Source organism: Myxocyprinus asiaticus, chromosome 44, assembly GCF_019703515.2.
Source record: "Myxocyprinus asiaticus isolate MX2 ecotype Aquarium Trade chromosome 44, UBuf_Myxa_2, whole genome shotgun sequence".
In the NCBI taxonomy this organism is placed as follows: Eukaryota; Metazoa; Chordata; class Actinopteri; order Cypriniformes; family Catostomidae; genus Myxocyprinus; species Myxocyprinus asiaticus.
This window is the reverse complement of record NC_059387.1, coordinates 11,587,394-11,601,874: the sequence shown is the minus strand read 5'-3', so window position 1 is coordinate 11,601,874 and position 14,481 is coordinate 11,587,394. Positions and strand designations below refer to the sequence as shown.

Below are 14,481 nucleotides of genomic sequence, written 5' to 3'. Positions count from 1 at the left end.
TGTCCTAAAGTCCAAATATGCTGATAAGTCTTGACCCTTCAACTGGTGCGAAGATGTTTGGTAAGCATACTGCCTTCAAAGAATACCAAAAAATGTTGAAGTTCTACATTTACTGAACCTTGTCACCTGTGATTGTCTTTCTTCAGTGGAAAACAAAGAAGACACTGAAATTTCTCAATGTTCTTTTCCATAAAATCAAAGCGAAGTGTAGGGTGACTTTCAAGGTCCAAAAAGTACCAGAAAAGTAGTCATATGACTTGTAAACTGTATTACAAGTGTTCTGAAGCCATACCATAGCTAGGCACACTGAAATGAGTTGTTCGTTATTCACTAATAATCATACATTTCACTATAGCTCTCAAATTTCATTAGTGTTTGTGTGTTTTAAAAAAAATATCACACCAGGATTAATGTCAATGACAGCAATGGAGCGTTGTCCCCCTGAAACTTCTGACACCTCCCTCCCAGTCTTATGAAGAGACAACCACGTGCCCACCCTAAAAATCTAAATGCCCCCCATCAAAACTAACATACAGTAGGTCACACAGAGCTCACCCTCAGATTTCTGCAGTTCGCTCCCCATTATGTGTATGCACAACTTTCTAAATACATTCCAGATGTGGAGCTTGAGCAAGACTGTTGTGGTCTGAATAGAACCATGCCAAAATAATAGGCAAACAACTGGTACCTGTGCAGCGAAATGAAAGATGATAAAATGTGTGTTCTTTATGAGCAGCTGTAAGGTGCATAATGGTCTTTGTTAGTTTGAAAGTCAATGCAGGTTACATTTCATGTTACTTTGGGGAATATGTTTTGCTGTGGGGAAACAAGCAGGTGCAGAAATTGTTTCTTAGGACAAAACAAAAGCAGACAGCAAAGTTTGTCAGCCAATCACAAAGTGTCTTCAGAAGATCAATGAGTCACTCAGTGGTAAGAATGCCTTTTATTTGAAGTACTCTACAACTCTAACATTGCAATTACGTGTGTGTGTGTATTTTTGTCTGTAGTGTCCTCCCTGAAATCCATGGTGTCCAGACTGGAGATGATTGCCAAACAAAGAGGGTTTGAACTTTTCACACACAAAGTACTCTGATATTGCACACAGATTACAACACATTCAGTAATATTTATGCATTAACGTCATAGTAGAATTCAGGAAAAAGTGTTCAATGACCATGAGTCACCATGCTGATGTCCTGGGTGAAGAGTTACTCTTTACACTGATCAGTATTAAAATTAATCCATATTATAACTCAGTGATTGTTCATAGTTTCAGTATTTCTTTACCTTTCAGACCTTATTGTCATTGTCTTATTTTCTCTCTCTCTCTCTCTCTCTCTCTCTCTCTCTCTCTCTCTCTGACACACACATACAGGTATACTGTATATATACGGTCAGACCTATGTACTTCCATTGAGGACAATGGCCCATATTTTTTATTTTATTTTTGTAGGTTGGGGTCACACTTGAGCCCCACAGAGACTGTGTGTTATCTGACAGCAGACCTGTTTTACACTGAGGTGGTGCTATTGCCATGGGGCAGAGTGGAAGATGTGAGGGTGGCCCTTCTCGGTGAAGCAACTGTGGTGAGATAAAGCGTTCATGAGTTAGTGGAAAACATTCTGAAAACTCTGTTCAAATGTGTTTTATTTGTTTTATAGTCAAGCGTATCACTTCTTCACTTGCTAAGGTAAGACCGTTCTTCTGTAATCTAAGGAGCAACTTCCACACCATAAAATCGCTTTTAGAGTTGCGAAGTGTTAGGCCTGTATGATTTATTCTGTCCACACAGGTTGAAGAAATTTCAAGACTTTTCTCTGAAGTTGGAGGGCCTTGTCTCTTTTTTACAATATACCAGGAGACTGGTATTGCCTTGGCCTTTTTGATTATGGATTGACCATGATTATTATGTCTCGAATATTTCTCAAATGAAGAGTAATTTGTTGCAGTAATGCAAAGATCTACAAAAAATCTACACCTCCCTTTGGCACCTGGAAAGCGATCTCTTCAAAATATCCCATTTACCAAGGTGTGGGCAACTTAAAGAGTAAAGTTACACCAGTTTCAGGATGAAAAGATGATCTATGGTCATATGGAGCAATGAGCGCATATGACCATCTACTTTCTCTGTAATTCAGATATTTGAAAGAAAGTGATCTACCTGTTGACCTCATTCTGAATGGCAGGATTGGGAACGTCCAGCCAGACACAGAGGGTATGCAAAGGAAAAACGGTGTCGATAACAGGATTGGCACATTATAGGTGAAATATTTACTCATTATTTCTCGTCACAGGACACCAATGAGAATCGAGTACTATATACAGTAAGTCCATCAGATGTTCTGATGGGGCTGTCAAGCACAGGTATTAAAAAGCAGTCTGAAGTCTCAAAAGCAATTCTAACAACTCTTTTAATGTTGTTTTTATTAAAGGTGCACTCAGTAACGTTTTGCTCGTGTCATCTTGGACTTACAGTGACACCAAGTGGAGTGGATGCAGCATCATTTAAAATTAATAGTTTTCAGTTACAGGTGCCTTTGTAGAAATTAACTATTCACAATCAGCCATGATTAATTTAATCCAAGAGTGAAAGTGTCAAATAATAAAATGGTAACTGAGATTAAGCGAGTAGTATTCAGATTCTCAAATGGCAGAATATGTAGAAAATGTAGAATAAAACAGCTTTTATAAGTTACTGATATGACTACAGTCCTCATCTCATGTGAGTGGTCATGCTTTTATACATATGTTTCAAAATTACAATTAATTAAAGAGTAAAACAAATTTAATGGGGGAAAAATTACTAAGTGCAACTTTTAATGTATATTATGACTCAGATTTCATTTTCTGCATTACATAAGTACATGATAATGTTATGATACGATTTGACTTTACTAGTGCAGAAGTCTTATTTTTACAAGGCTATTTCAGTTCCATATTGGAGGTTAGTCACGGCCAGGTTGCCTTGGTAACAGTTGGGAGCAGTGACACCTCACATAGGCTGCAGATGGAATCACTGATCCCTTGTCTGCCCCAGGTCTACTCATTTGGGTGAGTACTGAGAGTATTTTATGCAGCTTATTCCTTGAGCTTCTTTGTTTCATATTGATGTTTAAGTCAAGGTGGCCTTAATTATGGTGTCATTGTTTTAGTTCAGAATTTAGAAATTATTGGGGAGGGGATACAATATTATTAATAAAATTTTTGATCACAGTGGAAAGCAATTCACTGATTCATTCACATTCACTGTGACATCCCTTAGGTTGCACAAGTCTATTTATTATATCTTCAAAGTTAGGGGGATTTGTGCTCAACACATTGGATGCAGGTTCAACTGTTGACAACAAAGGAAATGGGAAGGTAAAGTCACCACTGGCCCTTCAGAGAGCCTCTTTACCCTGTCTAGCTCCATGGGGAAGAATGAATGTATTGTAGAGCACTCTGAATAGGAAAGGACCCTTGATTTTTGTTAAGTCTTGTGCCATGAAACCATCTCCAATCAATAACATCATGTGCCTTTTGATATTAGTTAACACACACTGCTCAGATAGTGTTCTATCCAAGACACACCTGCAGGTGGAGCCTCTACCTCAGCTTCTCAGCTTGAAGTATTCCAAGATATCCTGGGCAGAGGGGGTTCAGTTTGTTGTGGTCTGTTTATATATTTTTTAAAATGTTATCTTCAACCTAAAGAACTGTTTGCTGTGATAGCTTTTAAATTGTAGAGAGCATATGGCATAGCTAGAACTGAAGTTGTGTCTATTACTGGCTGCTGTTTGCCTAGAGTCATGGGAGTCATTTTGTTTTAAAAAGATGAATAATGAAGTGGAGAAACTCATTAATATTAATTAGGTTATGTGCAGATGTCAAATAATCTAATTTACTGTTTTAATAAATAGTCATTCTTGATTAACCAATTCAAGCACTCCAATAAATGTTTAGCTTAAGTTGATAACTTGAATCTCACATTTAACACTGTCAGTATTATAATTTTGTCAGTCGGTGGATAATGGATCAAAGTATTAGCCAGAATTAGGTATTTTGGAAAAGTTTTTACCTCTAGTACAAGGAGTTCCTGGTTGTAATCTGCCCTAATATAACTTTTTAATTTAATAAAGACTTATTATTGTTTATTGTTATTTACACAGAGGCCAGTACTCACTGATCATCATTTTAACAAATTAAAGACATTCTCCATGCGCACACACGCATCGATCGTACGTATAAGATGTAAGTGTCCGCAAATTACATGTTTATTCTTGATCAAACTTTAATAAGTGAGTCATTGAACATGGAATAAAATTAAACCCTTTGGAAAATATCACAAAATACAAAACGGCAATAACACGATACAAAATGTAAAAATAGTTTCCATTGGTTTTAAAATGTCATTCTGTTATTGAACCAGGCCTTTCTTTTACATCGGTAACATGCATCAACTGTTAAAAATATTCCAGAATGTCAAAACCTGTTAATTTAGCTAAACTCAAATGAAATGCGACTAAATATCAATAAACAGCGAAACAATTAAATTTTTCAGTCCTACCTTGACTGAAGCTTTATCAATTGTCAGATACTTTTTTTCAACAGGAAAATAACAACATTGTCCGGTTAGAGAGGGCCTCACTGGGGTTATGATGTTTCAGCCGCAACATGTTCTCTCACCGAACTTACAGACAAACATGTAGGCTATAAGGTGTTTTTTTAATTTATTTATTTATTATGTGAACAAAGACAACATGGAAAAGATACACATCATGAAGATAATTAAACATTTCTACTTAAAACTGTAACGTTTGCAGGAAAGAGGCGAGAGGAGGATCAGTGTGCAGGCTTTTTAATTAAAACTCAGAAATAAACAAAAGAACTCAAAACACGACAACAGAACAAACAGTTACATCCATGAAAGAGGGATGGAAGAACTAACAAGGGTAGTAACAAGACACAGCTGGGATGGCAATCAAGGAAGGAACCAGGAACAGAGACACAATAAGGAAAACACAGAACTTCAAACTAAAAGTCTTGGTCCTCCTAGCAACCTCTTGTGGCCACTAGGGCAAATGTCCCAAGTCTTACAGAGACCCCATCTAAGGAGCAGCTCAATAGTTCATAGGAGGAGTTTGAAGGGCGGAATCATGTAAGACTCGAGGGGTAAAGCCATGGAAGGCTCAAGGGGCCAGAGCCATGGAAGACTCGAGGGGCGGAGCCGCAGGAGGCAGAGCTGCTGGACAGGGATCAGCAGACTGGACGGTGGTTTCTGGAAGTGGGTGGCCGCTGGACACTGAACAGACTGGTAGCTTGTGTCTGACAGATGCTGACCATTGGATTGAGCAACAGATTGGTCGACCTCTGTTTCTCAGCTTCACTGTTGCTCGAGGCCCCCCTTTGATGGTGTTACACTCTTCAGGAAGTCAAACTACCAATGGAGTCCTGATAGTGACTGAATAGAGGTGAACATCACTGGACTTCCTATTGCTGATGACACGCTGCACGAGTGTTTGTAGCCTGCTTAGCATTGCTTATTCTTAATCTCATACGTTCCTCGTTTTATCCTTTAAACGAAAACACGTGTTTCGTGTTTTTCCGCTTTTCTACTGTTTCATCTGTGTGTATTTTACCTGTTGCTGCTGGTGCCTAACTTGAGTCTGTGTTTGTAGCCTGCTAGCTTTTTTAGCATCGCTTATCTATCTGTTTTCAGCTTTTAATCCTTAACATCTGCCATTTTTCAGCATGCATCGGGTTTTCCCCCGCAATATTCTCTTATCGAGATTCAACTACGTGCATTTTCCGCGTGCATCCGCTTTCTGTTTTTATCGCGATTAAACTGCGTGCATTTTACAGCACACACCCATTTTTCTGCTCTGTGTTACACAGATTATTGCATCGATCTCAAAGCACCGCTTATCAAGAACAACCATAACAACAAACAACTGCATGAGGGATTCACATCGATCTTAAACCCTCACGGCTCAGAAACAACAACAACAATCAATTGCGGTAAGTCATGGCATCCGCTCATGTTATTTCTTCCTGCATTGCACGTCACATGTTTACAATAGCTTCTTCCATCAGCAGTGAGGGATTCACATGTGATAAATGTAAGGAATTAGTAAGGCTGACGGAGAAGGTTAATGAGTTAGACACACATCCGAACGCTAGTGGAGGTCAGTGAGAGAAGCCGGTAGATACTGTTTCGGATGCTGGCAGTACAGAGAGCAACACACACTTTGGTTCTGGCTGTAGAGCCCCCGCAGCAGGGCTTTGGGTAATATCTCGGTGGCATACTCGCTCAGCAAAGCGACACCACTCTCCCGTTCCTGTTAGAGTTTCCAGTCGATTCTCCCCACTCAGTGATGCATCCACTGAGAATCATGTTGAAAAAGCTCTTGTTATTGGTGATTCTATTGTAAGGAACGTGGAAATAGAGACTCCAGCCACTATTGTTAAATGCATTTCGGGTGCCAGATCGTCTGACATCAGATCAAATTTACAAGTGCTGGCTAATGCTAAACGTAGATTTTCTAAAATTTTTGTTCATGTTGGCACTAATGATGTCCGGCTTCACCAGTCAGAAATCACTAGAGATAATGTTAAAGAGGTGTGTGAATTTGCAAAAACGATGTCAGACACTGTAATATGCTCTGGCCACCTCCCTGCTCATTGTGGTGACGAGATTTATAGTAGATTAGTGTCACTGAATGGCTGGATGTCTGAGTGGTGTCTGGAGAATAGAATATGATTTATAGACAATTGGAAGTGTTTTTGGGGTAGACCTGACCTCCCAAAGAGAGACTGACTCCATCCCTCCAGGGAAGGTGCTGCTCTCCTCTCTAGTAATTTGGCCCATAGTCTTAATAATGATAATAGTTGACTAACTGGGGCCCGGGTCAGGAAGCAGACAAACTGGTTAATCTGAACATCTGCTAGCTGCCTTGAGACATCACACAGGTCACATAAACTACAACACATAGAGACTGTATCACCTAGATATCACATAGAGACTGTGTCTGTTCCCCGAACTACCAAACACAAAACTCTCACTAAATCATTTAGAAAAAATTTGATTAAGGTCAAACTTGGAAAAAAAATAAACAAATTAAAGATAAACATCATATGAAGGTAGGGCTACTAAACATTAGATCTCTTTCTACCAAAGCACTAATTGTAAATGAAATTAATACAGATCATAGTTTGGATGTGCTCTGTTTGGCTTAAACCAGATGAATATATTAGTTTAAATGAATCTACTCCCCCAGGTTATTGTTATAAACATGAGCCTTGTCTGAAGGGTTGAGGAGGTGGTGTTGCTACAATTTACAGTGAAGTTTTTGGTGTTACTCAGAGGACAGGATATAAGTTTAAGTCTTTTGAACTAATAATGCTTAATGTGACACCATCAGATATAAATAAAAAAAACTCTGTCATCTTTTACCCTTGCTACAGTATATAGATCACCCGGACCTTATTCTGATTTCCTTGGTGAATTTGCAAATGTTTAATCAGATCTTGTAGTTACTGTAGATAGAGCTTTAATTGTTGGTGACTTCATTCACATAGATAATGAAAATGACACATTGGGATTAACATTTATCGATATTCTCAACTCTCTTGGAGTCAGACAAAATGTAACGGGACAAACTCATCGCCATAATCATACGCTAGATTTAATTCTGTCATATGGAGTTGATGTTGATACTATAGAAATTCTGCCGCAGAGCGATGACATCTCATATCATTACCTTGTCTCTTGTATGCTGCGATCAGCTAATGTTACTCAATCTACATCACGCTATCATTCAGGTAGAACTTTTCTTTCGACCACTAAAGATATATCTGGAAGATTATTAGTGAAGCTATCTCATACATTCAGTAAACCGCAAAGCCTAGAAGAACTTGATGAAATAACAAAAAAATATAAATACAGTCATCTCTAGCACTCTTGATAGTGTCGTCCCCCTTCGATTAAAGAAAATTAAAGAAAAAAGCCCTGCACCATGGTACAATGATCACATTCATGCTCTCAAGAGAGCAGCTCGGAAAATAGAGCGCAAGTGGAAGAATACAAAATTAGAGGTATTTCGTGGTGCATGGAAGGATAGTTTCTGTAGCTACAGACAAGCACTAAAAGCTGCCAGATCAGCATATTTGAGCAAACTCATAGAAAGTAACCACAACAATCCTAGGTGTTTAGTCAGTACTGTGACTAAATTGGTTAGGAATAAAGCCTCAACAGATCCAGATATTCCGTCGCAGCACAAGAGTAATGACTTCGTGAATTTCTTTACTGATAAAATTGAAATAATCAGAAATAAAATTGGAATTATGCAATCATCTTTTACAGTAACTCAGAAAACAGTGTCTCATAATTTTCCTCGCATGCAACTTCAATCCTTCACTGTCATAGGTCATGAAGAGCTAACAAAACTTATCGAAACATCAAAAGCCACAACATGTTTGTTAGATCCATTAACAACCACACTCTTAAAAGAGGTATTCCCTGTAATCTCTGAACCTCTTCTTAATATTATTAACTCCTCGCTATCCTTAGGACATGTCCCAAGAAACTTTAAAATGGCAGTTATCAAACCACTTATTAAGAAGCCACAACTTGATCCTGGAGAACTGGCTAATTATAGACCTATTTCAAATCTCCCGTTTATGTCGAAAATACTAGAAAAGGTAGTATCCTCCCAAATATGTTCATTTCTACAGAGAAATAGTATATATGAACAATTTCAGTCAGGATTTAGGCCTCATCACAGTACAGAGACTGCACTTATCAGAGTTACAAATGACTTGCTCTTATCATCTGATCGCGGCTGCATTTCACTTCTAGTGCTTTTAGATCTTAGTGCTGCATTCAACACGATAGATCACGACATTCTCTTGAATAGGCTAGAGAATTATGTTGGCATTTGTGGAGTTGCATTAGCATGGTTTAGGTCCTATTTAGCAGACCACTACCACTTTGTTTATGTAAATGAGGAATTGTCAAACCAAACAAAAGTAAAGTATGGAGTGCCACAAGGATCAGTTTTAGGGCCTCTGCTTTTCTCCTTGTTTATGCTTCCCCTGGGGGAGATTATCAGGAATCGTGGAATAAGTTTCCACTGTTATGCGGACGATACCCAACTTTATATTTCTTCAAAACCTGATGAGATTTCACAATTCTCGAAATTAGCAGAGTGTATCAATGAAGTAAAAGAATGGATGGCCAGAAATTTCCTTCTACTCAGTTCCAACAAAACAGAGGTACTAATTATTGGACCAAAAACCTCTTAAAAACAAGCCGCTAAAAAATCATTTGACTCTCGATGAATGTATTGTTAATAGTCTTCAACAGCGAAGAACTTGGGTGTTATATTTGATACCAATATGTCCTTTGAAAATCAAATTACCAATGTTTGTAGAACAGCATTCTTCCACCTAAGAAATATTGCTAAATTACGACACATGCTCTCTGTTGCTGATGCCAAAAGACTAATTCATGCATTCATGACCTCAAGGCTAGATTATTGTAATGCATTACTGGGAGGATGTCCAACAAGATCAATAAATAAACTTCAATTGGCTCAAAATGCAGCAGCCAGAGTGCTGACTAGAACCAAAAATATAGACAGGCAGAAACATTGATCATGATCTATAACTATGCAATAAATTGAATGGCATCTATGCAAATATTATTCTATTTGTTTCCCTGTCTCAACCTTGGGACTCCTATCCTGAGGTCCCCAGAACCGGCTAGATCCAGCTCCATTCCTTCTTCGTGTTGGACTCCACTGCTACGTGTCGCTGAGTGATGATGACTAATAGCAGCTGGTGCCAGCCAAACATCACTTCAGTCTATTACGATTGACTTCAGAGGATGAACTGATGCCAACACCAACCATAAGACATGCGATACTTCATATGCTATTGCCTGAACCTTGGATTTAGGATAGACCTCACCAAAATTACTGGCCAGGTTGAACTGCGATGCACCTAACTGATTTCTGCCTACATCACCTCGGTCTAATGATGGACTACACTCTTGAAATGGAATACATAGACTATCAATTAATTGCCAACAAAACCCTTCATCAGCCAACTAACAAGGACAATTGCATCTATGTGAACTACTGCAGTTAATCCAGGATGGACTTCAAAGACATTAGTCATTAATCTTACAGTTCATACAAAATCTTTGTTTAAACACTGACCCTTAACATCTTATGGAGTTTTGTGTTCCTTGCCACAGTCGCCTTCGGCTTGCTCACTGGGGTTATAAATACAATTATTATTTAATTACTTATTTTTAAACACAATTCACAATTGTATTTTATCAAACTACACAATGATCACTAGACATTATAGATATTACAGTTTCATTTTCTGTTAATGCATGATCTTCTGTAAAGCTGCTTTGAAATGTGTGTTGTGAAAAGTGCAATACAAGTATAAATGACTTGATGGCTGCTGGGGACTGGACAGGATTGTCGAGGGTCACAGGGGACCAAACAGGCTCAAGTCACCGGGGGCTGGATGGACTCGTTGACTGCTTCAGGGAACTGGACAGGCAGCCTCGGGGAACTGGACAGGCTCGCTGACAGCCTCTGGGAAAAGAACAAGCTCGCCGACAGCCTCAGTGGTCCCGACAGCCTCCGTGGCTGGCAGCGACTGGGGAGCAGCCTCCGTGGCTGGCAGCGACTGGGGAGCAGCCTCCGTGGCTGGCAGCGACTGGGGAGCAGCCTCCGTGGCTGGCAGCGACTGGGGAGCAGCCTCCGTGGCCGGGAGCGCTGGGAGTGCTGGCAGCGACTGGGGAACAGCCTCTGTGGCCGAGAACGCTGGCAGCAACTGTGGAGCGGCCTCCGTGGTCGGGAGCGCTGGCAGCGACTGGGTTAGGGTTAGGCCCTTCTCTCCTGGAAGGCCGGGAGCACCACTATGGGAACGGTCTCTATGGCCGAGAACGCTGGCACTGGGATGGCCGAGGCTTCAGGCACTGGCTCTGGGACGGACGAGGCTCGTTGATCATGGCAGGCATGGGTACTGGCAGTGGCACGGGATTACTGCCATACCTCACAGTGTAAGGGGAGAATGTGAGCCTCAAAGCATAGTCAATGAATTCGACCAAGGAAAGTTCACATCTGCCACCTGGCAGACAGGATTTCACAGGCTCATTAATTCCGAACCGATTGCAGTCCTTGAGACAAATATCTCCCCAATTGAACTGATCTGTATATTGCTCGATGGTATCACCTCCTTGTCTGAGAGACCACAATTGCCAAGCCGCTAGATCTATGGTCTGGTCAGTTGTTCTGTAATGTTTGCAGGAAAGAGGAGGAGGAGGAGGATCTATGTGCAGGCTTTTTAATTAAAACTCAGAGAAATATACATAAAAGAACTCAAAACACAACAACATAAACCATTACATCCATGAAAGATTAACAACTGACAAAGACAGAGAACAGGAGGGCAATATATATACACAAGAACTAACAAGGGTAACAAGACACCGCTGGGATGGCAATCAAGGAAGGAACCAGGAACAAAGACACAAGAAGGAATACACAGAACTTCAAACTAAAAGTCTTAGTCCTCCTAGCTACCTCTAGTGGCCGCTAGGGCAAAAATGTCCCAAGTGTTACAAAAACATAGGCTATTGCTGACGAAAATATGATGAGAAATAAATAACATTGCAAAGTAATGCACTAACAATGTTTTAGAAGAAGAAAAACCTTGATAAATAAAACCTTGTCAAATGATCTAGTCTTTTGAGGATCGCCCCATCTGAACTGCAGGAGCAGTAAGAGCTGAACACAATAAACTGAAGTGCTTAGCGGGTCAATCACCTTTTTCAAACACATCTGATATATGACAGTCAGATATATCAACAACATTAATATTATATTACCACTTACATCTGCACATACAATAAAGCGAATGCACAGGAACTGCCGCAAACAAGCACTCATTATAATAATCTTCCGTGCTGGATTGCCACTTATTATAACACACAAACAAAATAGAAACTCCTGCTCAAGAACTGGAGATGTTTCTCCTGCATTATACACTTACCTGATGAAAGCTATTTCAAAAATTAGTGGGGACAAAATTGACAAAGGCAAAAATTGGTAGGGACAGGTCCCATCTGTCCCACCTGTAAATGACGCCTGTGCCTAGAGTTGTTTGCATTGAGTTGTACTTGTCCTTCTTTACTGCTAGCACAGTGTTTCTTTTGGTACAGCAGAAGCAACCATTCATCGACTACAGTGGTCTGTTCCATCTTATTTATCTTGGTTGATTACTTTCACGTTTCTCAGCCGTTGCCGGCCTCCGAGTACCACAGTTATGTGTTCTATGGGGCCGAATGGGACAGTGAGTCATGGAAAGGAGCCCTAATTCACACAGTGCCCTTCTCTCATCCTTGCCACGTCCCTGCTTTACTGGATATCCTTCGCCATCAGTCTGCCATCAGTGAACACAAGCACAATATAGTTTGTTAATATGACTTCTTAATGTGTTCAGCTGGCAATAGACTAGCAGCACATTCTCTTGGCTTTCTCATAGTCATTTGCTGTAATTTAAGATGGTTATTTCCCTCTCACTTTTAATATAGACTTACTGGATGACCTGAGATTTGAGGTCCTTCCAGAATCAAACCATTGCCTTTCTATTACCTTCAGTCTTCAGGATGGCAACCACCTGGCTGTTCGTGAGGACTTTGCATATCCGTCTGTATTTAAGCAATAAGATATGAAAGGCATGTGATATTGTGAATACAGTCACGGCTATGGGGCGTTGTTAGGCACAACATGCAGCAGATTCAAAATGTAACAGCCTAAAGTTACTACTATAACTACGTAATGCAAATATAAAGAACAACATTTTCATTAAGTTTTGATCAAGTTCAATATTCCAGTTTCAATACAAGTTGGGCTCAGTCGACAGCATTTGTGACAATGTTGATTACCACAAAAATGTATTTATACTCATTGGTCCTTTTCTTTAAAAAAAAAAAAAAAAAGAATAGAGGTTACAGTGAGGCACATACAAGTGAGTGGGGGCAATTTTTGGAGGTTTTAAAGGCAGAAATGTGAAGCTTATAATTTTATAAAAGCACTTACATTAATTCTTTTTTTAAAACTTGTGTATTATTTGAGATGTAAATTGTTTAAATTGTCATTTACTGGCATTACTTCGTCATCGCAACATAGTAGTAATATTGGATATAACTTTACAAAGAAGTTGTTAGTAAGCGATTTTATCACACTTAAATCATGTTAACATGCATATTTTTATGTATTGTGGCTATACATTTGAAACAATGAGTATTTTAATGTTTAAAGGACACTTTATTGACCAATCAGCATCCAGGACCATAAAGAACTATCCATTTTATAAAGCTTATTTGACAAATGTCAGGTTTTTGTGCAAAGTCCTTCCTGAAGGCATTTTATTTAGTGAAGTTAACTGGTATTAATGCAAACATTTGCTTTGTAACAATAGTTAAAACAGGGAAATATTTTCAGTGTTAATGTCTTGCATTGCTCTCTTCACTAGTTCTGGTGATGGTGGTAGATTCTCATCAGGTGAGCTGCAGACTTCTGATGCCTGATTTCATGGGTCATAAACTACATGACTACATATCCAGAGTCCTAATGCAGTACTTCCAACACTTACATCACCATCACTTGTTTCTCATCAAAACAAATGTGACGAGTCTGTTTACATGGAGTGATAATGGATGGCAAACAAACGTAATATTTACCACAAAAACGGACTGATTTCCTGAACAAAGATCATGGACTTGAATAAAGACTGTATGAAGTACTTTCAACTGAAGAATCACTATTGAGAATAAGCCTTATTTCATTTAAAATTTTCTTTCTTTCCAGGTGTATGTCTATTCCCATAACAATGAGGGCCACACGCATGAAAGTAGCCAGTCTGATGACTCCTCCCTACCTGCAGCTGACCAAGAGCCCACTGCAGAAATGTAGGTCACCTCTTCAACAATTCCTCCCCATCCTGATGCATCTGTTCCTGATATCATCAACGCTGTTTACCCGTCTGCCTCAATCTCCCATGAGGCCGTTAAGGAGGAGAGTCTCCCCTCTCCTCCAGGCTAATATGTTTTGTCTGTTGCTAATGTCCCAGTGGCTGATCATGCAAATACAGATGCTGTTGCTAACCCTTCCCACTGTGCTTCTCTGTGTGTCTATTCACACTGGGTGACCAGTGGTCTTCCTGCAGGATTTCTATAGAGTTGGGAGTGCTTTTACTCCAGAGTATATTTGAAGCAAATTCTTATCTGCTTTTAGAACAATATTAAATAAAGTTAACATACAAAAATGTATATAGTATACAGATTTATCCCTTGAATTTAGTCCTGTTTATGTCTTCCTTTCAATGTACATCTATAGACAGACTCTCAAAGGTCTAACCTGATTTTATGCTTTACATTTGGTTACGTTGGCTCATTTTAAAGTGTGAAAACCTTTA

General features: G+C 39.5%; 1 pseudogene; it reads left to right on the top strand.

Annotated features, from left to right (window-relative positions):
* The window catches only part of LOC127434218 (mediator of RNA polymerase II transcription subunit 1-like), a 15,549-nt pseudogene extending 1,068 nt beyond the window's left edge, over window positions 1–14,481 (top strand).